The 16654-nt window shown below is 37.5% G+C and overlaps 1 protein-coding gene across 4 annotated transcripts in view; it reads right to left on the bottom strand.

The window, feature by feature from the left end:
• Positions 1-16654, bottom strand: part of Osbpl1a (oxysterol binding protein like 1A) — a 244204-nt gene that overhangs the window by 104959 nt on the left and 122591 nt on the right. Inside the window, exon 1 of one of the 4 annotated variants that reach the window (XM_042675299.1) lies at positions 10217-10318. The exons of the other annotated variants lie outside the window; for them this stretch is intronic. The gene's annotated coding sequence lies outside the window, so the exon portion shown is untranslated. Of the gene's footprint in view, positions 1-10216; positions 10319-16654 lie in introns of those variants that run through there. 4 annotated transcript variants of the gene reach the window in all.

Genomic DNA, 16654 nt, shown 5'->3' on the forward strand with positions numbered 1-16654 from the left:
ATGTAGTGATTCTACATACAAAATTATTCCCTATACCTTACACTCTTTAGTATGGCTATTATCAAAACCAAAAACAAATACAAATAATACAAAAAAGTTGGTAAGGATGTAGTTAGAATTGGGTGGGGAGGCAGGGGGAGGAGGGGAAGGGATGGGAAGGGGAAACAAAGGAGGAGGCCACAATGCTTGATAAGAAATGTACTCATTATCTTGCTCATGTAATTGTAACCACTCTGTACAGTATTTTCACAATAAAAAAAATTTTTTTAAAAGGATGTAGTTAGAACCCTTAACATTGATGATAGGAACATAAAAATGAAGCTGATATAGAAAATAATATGATGTTTTCTCAAAAAATTAGACAGTACGATACAATCCAGCAACCCCATTTCTGAGCATATACTAAAGAAAAATTTAAAATGAGATTTAAATATATCTTTATACATCCACATTCCTAATAATTTTCTTTGTAACATCTAAAGGAGGAAGCAGTCCAGGTGTCCTTGGACAGATGGATAAACAATGTACAGTGTTCACATTATAGAATTATCACACTTAAATAGAAGGAAATTCTGACATATTGTACAACAGAAAAAAAGCAGGATGATTCCATGTATATAAGGTTTAGAAAGTAGCCAATTTTATATAGAGGGCAGAATGGTGGTTTGGGGGGAAATAGGAAAGGGCAGGAGATAGAAAGCCATGGCTTAATATGTAATATGGTTTTACAAGATGAAACCCTTCCAGAGATAGATGATGCGTATGTATAATGCAAGTGTATTTAGTGGCCCTTAACTATGCTAATATGGATAAAATGAGGCTTAGCATGTGTGAAGTTCTGGGTTTGATCCCAGTACAATCAAACAATCAACAGACATGTAAGTTTTAAAATATAAATTTAAATATATTTTAAATTATATTTTCTCTAAATATTGGAATACAACTTAATTAGGCTGACTCATACTATATAGTTGCCATGTCTTTAAACATGGATTCCTGAATTTATTGATAATAAATTCAAAGTGCATATATTTTTAGCTGGGTGCCAATGGCTCACAACTATAATCCTAGGTATTTGGGATGCTAAGACCTGAGGATCAAGGCCAACCTGGGCAGCCAAATATGTGAGACACTTTTCTCAAATTAACCAGCAAAAAATGAGAACTGGAGGCATAGTTCAAGTATTAGAGTGCCAACCATGACTGAAAAAATTAAATGAGAAAAAGAGGCCTGGAGTTCAAGCCCAAGTACTGACATGCATGACACACACAAAATATATATTCTTTTTTTGTTATTATTAAGGAGTTATAGAAGGAGTTATAATTCCGTAAGTCAGGTTATAAGTACAATTCTTCTTGGTCAGTGTCACCCCTTCCTTTGTTCTCCCTTTGTTCTCTTCTTCTGTCCCTACCCAAGTTACACAGTTCAGTTTTTACAAAACGTACACTGAATATAAAGACTACATTCGCACACCCTACTTCCTTTCATTCTTGATAAAAAAAAAAAATGGAACCATAGTATAAAGTAAAAAGGTATGTCTAACAGCCTATTTTGCTTAATACTGCTTGTAGAATCCAAAAACATACTCACCATACATAAATGTACTCTGGGGCACCATAACTAATTCATGAGAAAATGTTGTAATTAGAATCCAGTGATGCCAAACTGTGAGGTTATGAAAATACTCAAGAATTTCCAATGTAGTATTAGAGTAGAGCCCCTAAGTGATAGGGCCTATGGAGATATTGTGGAAATGCCTCAAATATGGCTCTAAATTCTCTTAGGGCCAAAATCAATCAATTATGTCAAAATATAATCAATTATGTCCTTTTAATTGTCCACAAGGAAAAAAAACAACAACATGCAAAACACAGCTCTTTAGGGAAAACAAAATCCCTCTTTGCTCTTAGCTCTAATTTTCTCATCCAGGGTAATATATGTAGGGAAATAAGCATTATCATAGAGCAAAAAAAAATCATGTCATTAAAACCAACTTTTTAAATGCCTCCTTAGTAGAAAACAAGGGTATAATTCCGACATGCAACTGAGCTGAAGCCATTTCTAGAAAATCAGGAAAATAAAGCCTAGTCTATAAATGGAGTTTTATCTTGGAAAACATTTTGAATAAGTAGAAAAATGGATAGATTCTATTTTCTTTCAAAATAAAACTTTTACCAATCAGCTCCCTCCCCTCCCCACAATAGGCAGAAATTTCCTCTGGAGATTTTGAAGCTAAGTATTCTGTGCAAAATCTGTTGATATGTCAGTATTCTAAGCCATCTGTTTATCTTATTTCTAAACTTGGTATTCTTTTGCCAAGTTGAGAAACTAGTTTAAATAAACAGTTAAATCAGCTTTCAATAATAGGTCTTATCTATAATGGATGAAGTTTTCCCAATTCAAGCCATGCTTGTTACAGTTAGAATGTTCTTTAGTAATAAATCTGGAGGCAGAAACTAGCTCTGTTATGTCCTCCTACCTATGTGACCTTGGGCAAGTAAATGATCCTGGGACCAGACCCTAGTGTCCTCCTTTGTAAAACAAAGAATAGATTCAAAATTTTCAAACTATAGTTTGAAACTATAATCCATGGAATTCCTTTGCTGATGAGAGGGTGTTTCTATTTTTATACATTCTCTGTACTGGCATCCTTCCCAATAAAGACTTGGAAAACCAGTCTAGATGCTCTACTGATTTAATTCTATAATTTTAATATTTTAAACAATTCCTTAATATATGCATACATACAAAAAAATAAAATATTCAAAATTAAATCATTTCTATCACTAAAATTATACTAAAAATTCTACTTATAACATCACTTCTAATTCAGCTGTTTAGAATCCAGAATAACAATAACATCGCCATTATAAGAACACTACTAAAAGTGAAATTTGAGTTCTCAGAGAAAAGAAGCTCAAAAAAAACCCCAGTGTGGATTATGTAGCTAATAGTAACTTGGTAAACTGAAGGGTAGTGTGGAGATACCCTGTGTCTATGTCTGTAGCCTGGTAGGGTCTGAGCTCCCTTCCCCCAGGGGGCACATTTCTCTCTCAACCTCTGAGCACAAATTTCATGCTTCATGTCATTCCTGTAAATACCTACTGCTTCCTATCAAGGTTCTTCTCATTCAAAACACTATACAACAAATCACCACACTCTCACTCTGAATTGTACACGTTACATACAAAGACTGCCTTAATAAAAACCCAATGTGTTTACCCTTATTATTTCCTTTGCATCTCACAACTGTGAAGCAGAAGGATGTCTCTTCAAACCTCTAGGATCAGCACTATAATCACGAGTTTCAGCAGGCCTGATTATAAAATTCACACAAGACTCTATTTCAACCAATGGCTAGGTACAACGTCATACACTTATCCCAGTGACAAAGAATGGCACAAACAGGAGGATCACAGTTGGTCCAGCACATGCGTTAAGTGAGATCTTGTTTTAAAAACAACATAAAAGGGCAAGCAGAATAGTTCATGAGGTACAGTGACTGTTAAGCAAGCTCCATGCCCTGAGTTCAAACCCCAGGACCAACAAAACCAACCAAACAAACAAAAACCCTGTGTTGCACAGGAAGAATGTGACCCTTGGAATAAAACTTGTTAAAGAGCAAAAATAGAGTCTACACTACTGAAACCCACTCTTTCAGACTCCAAAGAGTAGCTGGTGCATTTTCTATTATTGATGCAGTCTCCTCAGGCTTTTACAACATTGGAATGTGTAAGAAATAACAAAGATTAAGGGTAAACTTTGAGATTTAGAGGAAAATAAGACATGTCATCCTGGCTTGATGCTTTTGATGCTGGGATCAGGGTTGTAAGAGTAAGACAGAATATGCTGAGCAGCTGATTGAAAACACTCAAGTATAGCAAGATAGAAACTAAGAGAGGAGTAAATGTGAGGAAAAAGGGAACTGGTAGAGTAGCCCAGGCGGCAGAGTGCTGTTAAGCAAGTATGAGTCCTGGGTTCAAGTCCCAGAGCCAGCATGCACATATACACACATGCACACATGCATGCACGAGCACGCACACACATACACCCATTTTCTTGTTCCTGAACAAGAAAATAATCATTCTTATTTTGCCACTCAAAGAATGAAGAAATAGAAAGTGTGAAGTGAGGGGAAAAAGAAAAGAGAATGCTATATAATACAAATAAGAAGAGGTAGGTAGCTGAAAGAGACATCATCCCTGACAAATGTCAGTTGACTTAAGTATCAAGAGGGTAGTAGTACTTAGATTGTACATTTGCAAGTTTGGTCTTGAAAGATGAAATATAAAAAATATTACATCCTATATAATAAAGTAATGAATATAGTCACAGTGACCTATTTGCTAAATTACAAAATATTTAACTTAAAATTTTGAAAGAAAATAGAAAATTTTATATTGTAATCAGGTGCTGTGGCTCATGTTTGTAATACTAGCTACTCAAGAAGCTGAGATCTGAGGATTGCAGTTCAAAGCCAGCCCAGGCAGGAAAGTCTGTGAAAATCTTACCTCCAATAGACCACCAGAAAACTGGAAGTGGTGCTGTGGCTGAACATGGTAGAGTGCTAAGCCTTGAATGAAAAATCTCAAAGATAGCACCCAAGCCCTGAGTTCAAGTCCCACAACTCACAAAAAAAGAGTAATTTTATAGATATCAGATATTAGAGATAGTTCTTTGAAAATATACAATGTTCTAATAAGACTTATTAGATAAGGTAAGGATTCATTTGAAGAGAGAAAAACATATTCAGAAATATACAAATAAATATTAGGAAAAAGGAAATGTGAAAAAGTAGGAAATAATATGAAATCATAGATCCAATGTTAAGTTAAAAAGATAAGCCAGACACCAACCTTAATCCTAGTAGAATGCTGAGATCTGAGGACAACAGTTCAAAGCCAGCCCAGGCAGGAAAAGTCCATGAGACTCTTATCTCCAATTAGCCAAGAAAAAGCTAATGTTTAGGGAAGCATGGTTCAAGTGGTAGAGCACGAGCCTTGATCAGAAAAGGGTAAAGAACAGTGACCAGGCCCTGAGTTTAAGCCCCAGTCCCAATGAATACACACACACACACACACATACACACACACACACGCACACACACGCACATGTATGTAGTATTTATAAATAAATAAAAGACTGCTATGGACCTTTATAATAATTATTTCATAAACTTCTATTTGTCAAAACTGCCCTCCCCAAAAAAAGAAATGTACTCATTATCTTACCCATGTAATTGTAACCCCTCTATACAGTATTTTCACAATAAAAAACAAATAAAATAAATAAAAGTTGCATTTTTTTAAAAAAACTGCCCTTCCCCAAAAAAGAGCTAGGTGCTTGTAACCCTGGCAACTAAGGAACCTAAGACCTAGAAGACTGTGGTTCAAAGCTAGTCAGAGCAGAAAAGTCCAAAAGATTCCACCTCCAATTAAACTAGCCAAAAGTTGGAAGTAACATCTGTAAGCAAAGAAGCTGAGTGTCAGGTCCTGAGTTAAAACTCCAGCAGTGGGAAAGAAAGGAGGGAGAGGGAGAGAGAGAACTAAAATACTCTCATAATCATTAGGTTTTTTAAACTCACAAAGATGGTTTTATAAAAAAAGTTCTATTAAGTTTCCAAGGAACAGATCATTTCAATTTTATACAAGTTCTTCCAGAGAACAGCAAAAGAGAAGATACTCTCAAATTCACTTTTTGAGGTCAGTATAACCTTGACATGAAATCTCAAATGAAGACAGAACAAAAATTACAAATTAATCCCACTTATGAACAAAGATGCAAATACCCAAAAGAAACTCAATTCAGAGTATTAGAATGCAACATGACTAAAAGAGGCTTGTTTTAAATATATAAGAATAGCCTATTAGGGGCTGGGAAGGTAGCTCAGTGGTAGAGCGCTTGCCTTGCATGCCTGAGGCCCTGGGTTCGATTTCTCAGCACCATATGAGCAAAAAGAACAAAAAAAGCCGGAAGTGGCATTGTGGCTCAAGTGGTAGAGTGCTAGCCTTGAGCTGAAGAGCTGAGGGATAGCACCCAGGCCCAGAGTTCAGGCCCCACAACCGGACCCCAAAACAAACAAACAAACAAACAAAAAGAATAGCCTATAAGAAAAAGTGTTAAGATATAATTTACAAAACATAATCACCTTAATAAATGCTGAAAGACCACTTGATAAAATCCAACACTTTCATTATTTAAAAAAATACAATATAAGAATGATCATTAACCTGGTAAATAGTGAAAATCTGGTTAAGTAGTAGCTTTAAATGTCATTCCAAACAGTGAATCAGTAGAAGTTTAAAATGTGTCCTTTGGAGTAGGTGGGGTAAGGATGTAGCTCAATCACTTGCCTAATATGCACGAAGTTCTGAGTTCCATCCCCAGCAAAACATAAGCACATATATCTTTTAAAAACTCAGGGACAAATTTGGATTACCATCATCTTGGTATCTACTCAACACTGCCCTTGCCAGTAAATAAACAAGGAAGAACAAAGAAAACTGCAAGGATAGGAAGAGAAAAAAATTGTAATTATGCATAGATTATGAAAGTTCACAGAGAATCAGTCTACTTTTACTATTTCTTTTCTTTTTATTTTTTTGTCAGTCATAGGGTCTGAATTCTGGGCCTGGGTGCTGTTCCTGAGCGCTTCAGCTCAAGGCTAGTACTCTACCACTTGAGCCACAGCACCACTTCCGCCTTTTTCTGCTTATGTAGTGTTGAGGAATGGAACCCAGGGCCTCATGCATTCAAGGCAAGCAAATCTACAACTGAGCCACCTTCCCAGCCCTACTTTTATTATTTCTACTTCATTCCATGTCCAACTCTGCTAACTGCAATCATACATCTTCCTAGGTCATACTTCTAAAATGTATTAAAGACTCTGATGACCATCTGGCTCCAAATCCTATGCACAGACTTCAGTTTATATCTGTACTTCATGGAATGCTCAACTCCCCTTTGCCTTCCTCATTCTATGCTATTTCTCAATATTCCCTGCTAGTCCCCTTTCTCACTCACACTTGCTTTTCAAGTTTCAGTCTTCATCCCTTTTATCTCAATCTTTTCCTAACTCTATACTTCTTCTACAAGGTATTATTCAGTCCTTGGGCTGTGATTACCACTTTTATTTAGGTGACCCACAATACTAATGGTTCACAAATTTTCTATACAAGCAAGCACAAGTCAACATGTTGAAAAAAATCTCATCTTAAGCTGGGCACTGGTGGCTTATGCCTGTAATCCTAGCTGTTCAGTAGGCTGAGATCTGAGGATTGTGGTTCAAAGCCAGCCCTGGCAAGGAAAGTCCATGAGACTCTTATCTCCAATTAGCCACCAGAAAACCAGAAGTGGCCCTGAGGTTCAAGTGGTAGAGTGCTCACCTTGAGCTGAAGAAGTGAAGGACAGCACCCAGGCCCAGAATTTAAGACCCAGGACCAACAAACATGAACGCACACACACACACCCCAAACAACAACAACAACAACAACATCTTCCCACATTCTAAATATTCCTTACCATATATACCTTAGAAGGTATATTATACCTTAGAAGGTGACTATCACCTTCTATCAATGATTTATGCCAGAAAGCTGAAAGTCAGCTGTATCTCTACCTTCAATCTATTATCAGGTCCTATTTATACTTTATTTTGGAAGCAGCTCTCTACTCTTTCCTTTGCTCTCAATAGCTGACTTGATTCAGGGTAAATAATCTCTCCTGAATTCCTATACCTAGCTGTCCTGCTTTCAGGCTTGTCCTCTAATCCTTCTCTCAAGGAGCAAATCTGATTAAATCTCTCCAGATTAAAATCTTTCAGTGATTTTTTAACTGCCCAAGCTAAGTTTCAAACACTTTAAGCATAATTTAGAAAGTCCAGCAAAAAGACCCTGCTTCTATTTATTTAGACTTGACTTCCCCACCATCTCCAGTCTTAAGACATGAATTGCTAGAAGGCATCCTTCTGTTGCTTTTGGGTTGAACCTTCTACAAGAATCTGTTTAAACACCATGCTTTTAGAAGTTTGCTAAACAGGTCTGTCAAAGTAGACATTCTGTAAATATCTTCTGAATTAGTCAAGGGAAAAAAAACAATACCAAGTACTAAGTGTCAAATCTGCAATGGACCACTGTAACAATATAGAGGTTATATCTGTTTGAAATTAAAGTGCAAGGAAAATTAAGCCTGACTATACAACTCATTGAAAACTCTTAAGTTATAAGCTCCACATTAAATTGTATACTAGGAATGTAGTTGAGAACAAAACAAAACTGCATACAGGTTACTGTGAACCACTATCAGATAGGAAAACTAACAATAGATATTACACATGACAAGCCTCATACACATACATACACACATATACACATCATGCTACTAATTAAAACCTTGTATTTTGCAGAAAAACTCTCCAAAGTTACCAAAATAAAATAGCTTAAATTTCATTTTCTTTGTATATAATGTATGACCTAGTGTTTCAAAATTTAATCTGTAGCAGATTTCCAGCTTTTAAATCCTCATCTAAAATGATATATATCTAACAAGAAGCAGCAAATAAATTTTAAACTTTTTAAAGTAATTAAAATTTTCTTAGAATCCTTAAACCAGATAAATGGTAATATATTTGAATGATAAATATTAAATTATCTTTTCATTATATTATCCTTTGTTAAATTAACCTTTTAAAAGAAAATACATAGAGCTTAGATTATGATATTGTATAATTGTTCTGTTATTTTTACCCAATACTTGAAAGTATGCTTTTACTGTATTTATAAACTACTATGAACATGAATACATTGCTGTTAGTATGGAAAACCTTTAAAAGCTTTTTTACTTCCCTGTATTCTGCAAGATGCACAACTGTAATTAAGTGACAGGAGTCACTTTTACCACCACCAAAATCCAAAAATAATTTTATATATATATTATGTATTATATATATTTTTTCAATAATTCCTGAAGAGGAGACCAAAGTCCAACAACTACATTCACAATAGTACAAGTTCCAACTCTAATCTAGGAAAAGCATTACTAGACAGTGGCTGAAATAGTCCTCTGGTATTCCTGTTCACATTAAATACCTAATAAATCTAAATCTAGCCAATGTGCCAAGTCATCAACTTCAGTGCTACTATCAAACATTATGTGGAGGAGAGATTGCCTTTGTGTCAAAAGGAAACCGAAGTTTACATTTAGATCCTTATACTCTAGCCAGCATATCAACTCACTTCAAGTATTTTCCTTCTTTGAAAAAGCTTCCTACTGATGCAATGCCAAGACTTCCAAATCAAATGCCTTAATTTTGTCCTCAGACCTAATTAAAAGTAAGAAACTTCTAATAACTTTAACAACTCTGAAGATCTCTATCCAGGCCATATTTCTCATCTGACCACCCTTCCTTTAAATCCAGAAAAACAACAACAACAACAACAAAAAACACAGCATAATTAAAAACATGGAACAACCAGCCACATGCTCTGAATGCTAGGGAAAGTGATTCCCCACTGGCTTAGGCTACAAAGAAAGCCTATGAGTAATCAAAAATCCTAAATGAAAACATGAAAGTTGAGAGCCACCCCCCCAAAAAAAATGATTATTTCCTGGTCTCCTCAGTCCAATCATGCTTTTCCCCCTGCAATTTTTGTCATTTCAGCGGTGTTAAGTTCATCTCAATGTCAGCCAGAGCAGAAGCATGCAAAGAATCAGTAACTTGGAAGGTTATTTAGGACAATAATGTCTTTTACTGTTTTACTCCTCCCACTCCAGCTCCACTTGACCTAATACTAATATTTAGCTGGAAAAAAAAAAAAATCAGCCAACAGGAATTTCCCCAGGGGCTCTTCCTGGAACCCAAGGCAAAACTATACCCAGCAGGAAGACCCCAAAGTGGAAAGGAGGAGCTGGGTCTCTCCCTGGCACGCCCCTCCCCAAGAACTCGTGGCCACACTGGATTTAGCATACATGTCCAACTGTTCTTGGATCTATTCACAGCCTTGATTCACATCTGGACGCCCTGCCCCCTCCTCACTCCCCGGTGTCCTCAGTCGCCCCTGAGTCTGTCCCACAAAGCCAAAGAAGGGCCAAAGAAGGGACAAGGACATGTACAGACGCACAGAGACAGACGCACAGAGACACACACACACACACACACACACACACACACACACACACACACACACACACACACACACATACACACACACACACACACCTGGGCAGGCTGCGAAGCCCCTTGCAGAAGCACTCCACTCTTGTTCCTCTGCAAGCTCCAGCACCAGTGAGTTCGGCCTGTTCCTCCTAGTCCTCCCCGCCAACTGGACTGATCCTGGAGGTTACACCCAGGGCGGCACCGCAAGGTCTCCAGAAGTCACCTTTGGGGCCCGCCCCTGGCTCCAGCAAGGTAGCAGCGCCAGCCTCCCTTGCCTCCCCGCGGGAGAACGCGTGGAGGTGCGGCCCGACCGCCCCCGGACTCCTTGCCGCGCCCTGGCCCCGGCCGCAGAGGTCCGCGCGGCGCTGGCCTCCAACTGCAGCCACACAGCCACCGTCCCCGGGGCTCCCCTAGCCGAGTGCAGCGCTGCCTGGAACGGCGCCGTGTGGCCCGCAGCAGGAGCCAGCGGCTCTTCCCGCAGCCAGTCGTTCTGACTCCCTCCTCCCTTCAGTAGCAGGTAGGGATGGACCCACGGGCGGGCGGGCAGGGAGATCCAGCCCAGCCAGGAGAGGAGGGGAGAGGAAGGAGCAGAGCTGAGTCCAGGGAACTGAGCTGGAATTCTCCAAGGGAAGCTAGGAAACAGCTACATGCTCTCGGCTCCGCAAGGTCCTAGCGTAGCTGGGTGCTCAACCCCCTCCTAAAGACTCCAGGCCTGGTAACTTTTAAAGGGCAACCCACCCCTCCGGAAACACCAGGACGCAAAGGAGTCATCTCTCCAACCTTGCCTGCAACACTGAGTCTTTACTGAAGAGTTCACTATGAATCAGTCTTCACCAATTTATTGTTTATATCCTACTTACAGGCGATTTGAGCAGTAAAGGCAAACAACAGTGTTTTGTCCTAGGCAAGTAAAAGAGGATTTCCTTTAACAGCCAGGCTTGGAGGGTACATGGGGCTCCAAGGAAATACTGCATAAAATTACAAATATATAAATATACAGAGAGATATTCAAGTTAATGAGAATTCTAGTTAACTATAACACTTAAGTTAAACAAAACAAGGTTTGTTCCAATATAAAATTATTTATACCTTTCAAAAATCTATTCTCTTATCTTTGTGTATCTCAGATAATAACAAACTGAATACTAGCAAGTTACTGAGATACTCTGCAGTCAGTGGCAGCTAGAATTGCACTACAAATGTAAAATGTATGCAAGACATTGAAGGCTTACTGGGGATATGTGGAATGTCTGTGAAATTTGAGGTTTCACTGTGTCTTTGAAAAGGCACTTTGTTCCCTGCTCCCACCCCCATTCTAAATTGATAACTAAGCATTCTTGTGCTTGGAAAAGTCACATTTATCACCAAAGGATTGCCCCTGCCACAGAATCTTTCTCTAGACCCAGAGAATTGAAAAATGAATTCAGTTTACAGAAGCAGAACTAACAACATAGCGAAGAAAACAAGATTTTGTTTTACAAGGCAATTAACAGGACACCTAAAACTTGCAAGGCACTGTTATAGACACTTCACTTGAAACAACTGATTTGTATTCTCATTTTCAGCGTTGGAAATGGCATTCCTAAATATATATTAATTTGTTCCAGGTTGAATATCTGAGTTTATATTCAGATTCATCTAACACTAAAGTTTGTGTTCTTCCCTTTGTACATTTATTCATTCACTTAAATATTTATTAACTTACTTTATGCCAAGTACTATGTTATAAAAATAAGATATAGTTGTTTCCTTAAGGAGCTCTAGTTTAGTGAATATGTATTGATACAACATGACCAATTCTATGATTACAAGGAACTCCTAGAACAACATAAGGGACACCTAACCTAGTTTTGAAGGGTGGAGTCTGGAATTAGGAAATGGTGGCAGTCTTGTCAGTGCAATCCTGGGAACTTTATCCTGAAGAACATCAACAGAGGATGTGTCTACTGGGATGGGGGGAAGGGAAGTAAAGAGTCATAGGCAGCTGGGATAGACAACACCAGATTGAAAGGACTTAATCAAAGGTTGGATGATTAATTAAAAAAAAAGGGGAACCAAAGACAACTGCCGTGATCCTGGCTTGAATTACTTACCAGGCAGAACTTCTATGAGACAAATGGGTATCTTAGTTTTAGAAACACTGCTTTTGAAATCCATAGAATTATAAATAAATTTTGCAAAAAGCAGCTGGCTATAATGGTTCTGTGCAAGGAAAAGTCTATAAACAATTTCTAGTTAATGAGATGGGTGAGTTCATCTAGGGAGATGAGAAGATCTAAGAAAAAGTCTCCTACAGAAACTTAGGGAATGCTGATACTTAAGGCATAGGCAGAAGAAAACAAGCTTGAGAAGGTGATTGTGTAAGGAACTAAGTAACCATAAAAGAGAAGATGAAAGAAGGTACCATGGAGGCCACAGAGAAATCCAAAAGGCAGGAAATAGTCAAGTGCCGAGTCATTTAAAGGTCAAGCAAGATAACTGAAAAGCAACCAGTGATTTAGCAATAAGGAGACACTGGCAACAATAATTTCAGTGGACTAGCTGGGAAATGAAAGAGAACACATTATATTAAAAACAAAAAAAGTGGAACTAGAAAGGCTTATATAAAGATAAAGGTTAGAAAGGAATAGAGAACTAAAAAGACAAGAGGAGCTACTTTTAAAAAGCAAAATAGAAGACAAAAGCTTCTAAGAGAAGGATAGGGAGTAAAACATATACAAATTGTGGTGAGGGCATACAGGGAGTTGATGGTCTATCAATGGCTGTCTACTACTTTTTTGAGAAGGAAATAGGGACACAGCAGAGATGAAAGCTTTGGAGGGGTGAAGGCCTACTGTACACAACAGGAAATAAGAGGAGAGGGATTAAAATATTCCAGCACAGGAAGCTAAACATCAAGGCCATGACTTGGATAGTCATGAGTCCACAAATGACTTCCCTTCAAAAGTGATCAGGCTTCTGTCCAAAGAAGCAATAGAACTTCAGATGGCTCCAGTTTACAGTCTGGATCTTTCCATTCTACCACACACAGCACCATCATTACTCACTCATATATCTGGGTCACATCTCTTCAACAGGCAAGGAGTTTAACATCAAAGTATAAAATGTTTTATAAGTGAGCTTAAGCCAACTTCAAATAGACAAGTTCCTGAGTTGGAAAAACTGGTTTGACTAAGACCATGGGAGCTCTATGATACAAAGAAAAAGAACACAGCAGTGATGGCTTCCACATGACATTTTATCTACATTTGAGATTGTCCTTTGTCTATATTGAGGAAAATAAAAGAAACAGAAGTAATTCATGAAGTCAGTTTTTAGCCTTTTGACTGAAACTCTCAGACAAGATTAAAGAAAACACAAAGCAGGGTGGGAAGGTGGCTCAGTGGTAGAGTGCTTGCCTCACAAGCATGTGGCCCTGGGTTTGATCCCTCAGCACCACTTAAGCAGAAAAAGCCGGGAGTGGTGCTATGGCTCAAATGGTATAGTGCTAGCCTTGAGCTGAAGAGCTGAGGGACAGTGCCCAGGCCCTGAGTTCAAGCCCCATGACCAACCGAAAAAAAAAACAAAAAAAACAAAACACATAGCATTAATATACTGTGCTACTATATTTCCAAGTTTTCTGCCCTAAAAATAGTCTACACACTTTTAGCTTATTTTATAAACTGCATTTTTCTCTTTGTTTACAAATAAAATCTACCTCTAAGCTCATTTTTCATTTACCTATAGGTTGAAATGGGCATTTAACTCTGTGTAGGTTCTATCAGAGCATCTCCCCAAGCAGAAAGCACCCAAAAATCACAGAAAAGGCAGGCACAAGACTGAGGCACAAATACCCACACCTACTGAAATCCCTAAGTTTTCCATACAGAGCCAGTATATTCTTCTTGTGGATAATTATACCAACTTTCACTTCTGGTTTTCTTGTTAGTAAGCAGGATATTAAAAATAATAAATCAGAAGAGATCAGTAATTCCACTTGTAAGGGCAGGCACAGTTAATATAAAAATCAAGAAGTAATGCTTAAAGACAGATAGATACAATCAACAATTCAAAAGTAATATATCTAGCCAACTTAGTTGAAAAACATACAGATCCATTCACATTATTCTCTGGTTTATCCGATAAACAGACACAGTAATTATGAACAACAGCAACAAAAAGATAAATAATACTAATCGAAATGAACTCCAAGATATGGAAACATGAGGGTTTTTTTTTTTTTTTTTTTGCTTTTAATGTACTATGTGAAGTTATTTCTTTTTTCTTTCATTTTTTTCCTTTGATTTATCCTGTTGTCATTTTTTTTTATTTTGGTACCCTGTGTCTTATATATACACATTCGTATGCATATACATTTATATGATTTGGGGAATGAAAGGAAAATAAATGGTGAGACAAAGGGTGAACCAAATGCAACAGCCATATTCACAAGATACTATGCTGGAAATGAACTTTACAACTTGGAGGAATGAGGGGGGGTGGAGAAAAGTGGGAGAAAATAAGGAGGGAAGGGTTAACAATGTTTGACAAGAAATGTGCTCATTATGTTATATATCTAACAATTATAATTTTAATGTATAAGAATATAAAAACAGAAAAAGTTCTTAAAAGTAATGAATTGAAAACTATCAATTTTAAAAAAGATAATCCAGGATGTCTAACAATTGTAAATTTTAAAGTTTTATGTTAAGAAGGAAATGTGTAGGATGCGGTTTAGCTCAATGATAAGCATAAGGCCCTAAATTCCATCCCCAGCATTATAAAAAGGGGAAAAAAAGTGAATGTTTAACATTCTAAATAAATGCCAACAGAGGAGTGTTATGGGTCAAGCCTACAATCCCACCTCCTTAGAAGCCACAAAATGGAAGAAGGAATGAGGCCCAAGGCCAGGCCAGGCAAAAAGTTAGCTAGATCCTATCTCAACAAGCACGCAAGTATAGTGCTATGGCACATGCTTACAATCTTAGTTACATGGGAAACATAAATAGGAGGACCCAAAGTCCTACTGTTCTAGACAAAAAGCACAAGAACCTATCTGAAAAATAACTAGAATAAAAAGGGCAAGGGATATGGGTCAAGTGGTAGAATGCTTGCCTAGCAAATATAAAGTCCTGAGTACAAACCTCTGTACCAACACAAAAAAAAAGCCAAGAAAAATAATTAGAATAAAAACAGGCTTACTGCCATAGGAAGTAAGGTCACTTACACCTTTCTAACCCATCTCTTATAACAGGTACAACAAAGGTGTTTGGCTACTATGATCTCATTTACTCTTCAAAATAACTTTTAATCATTTTACCCCACTTTAAAAAGGAGAGAGTATCAAAAAAGCTTAGTGATTAAAATTTTTAAACGATTTAGATTTAAAACCAGGAGTCAAGAGTTGTGTGATTCCAAAGGTTATGACTACTCTTAATAAATGTTCTAGACAGTAGAAATGTAACTGATAATACCAGATAAATAAGGCATTACAGGTAATTAGGCCATCCTGACCTCAATTAAACTATTAATTCCATGTTGTAATACTTGGTCATCTGAAAGACAAACTTCAATCTAGGTGTGGTGGTTCATGCCTATAATCACAGCACTCATGACACTGAGGTAGGATCATTGTGAATTCCAGGCCAGGTGGAGCTATATCACAAGATGGGAGGGAAGGAGTTAGGCAGGGAGGAAGGCCACTTCCAGGATGCCACTTATCTTTCAAATATTTGAAAATATTTTCTCCTATATGATTTCTTAGAAATTCATGGAATCTACTGAGAGATTGTATCTTATAAAATTAGTAAAAAACTATATTAAAGATTCTTAAAGTTGAGCCAGGCACTGTTGGCTCACGCCTACAATCCTAGCTACTTAGGAAGCTTCTATCTAAGGCTTGCAGTTCAAAGCCAGCCCAGGAAAGGAAGTCCATGAGACTCTTATCTCCAAATAAACCACAAGAAAACTGGAAGTGGAGCTATGGCTCAAGTAGTAGAGTGCCTGCTTTGAGCTGAAGAACAGAGGGATAGAGCCCAGGCCCCAGAATTCAAGCCCCACGACCAAAAAAAAAAAAAAAAGATTCTTATACTTGGAAGTAAAGCTGTGGCTCAAGTGATAGAGTATCCACCTTGAGTGAAAAAGATTTTTTTGAATTTCTAATTTTTGTAATTATCTTTAAAAGTTGTACAAAGAAGTTGCTTTTTAATAAAGCATTTCATGAATATCATATCTGGATTAATGTTACCCCTTTCAACATTCTCACCCATCTCTCACCTACCTAATCCTTTCCCTCATTCTTTATTTTGTAGGATATACATTAGATTCTTTATTGCATTCTCCTTCTCTCTTCTTCATCTGTAAATTCTTTTCCCCTTCACCCCTACTACACCCCTTTCTAGTGCCTGCTTCCTGGTGTTTTATTTTGCTGAACTCACTTTGGCTTTCTAAGGAATTACACTATTTGAGGTCTCCCTTGAATCTACCATATCTCAGTTAATATATTTGTGTACACTTGCATAC

Source organism: Dipodomys spectabilis, unplaced genomic scaffold, assembly GCF_019054845.1.
Source record: "Dipodomys spectabilis isolate Male_0828 unplaced genomic scaffold, ASM1905484v1 ptg000024l, whole genome shotgun sequence".
Taxonomy (NCBI): Eukaryota; Metazoa; Chordata; class Mammalia; order Rodentia; family Heteromyidae; genus Dipodomys; species Dipodomys spectabilis.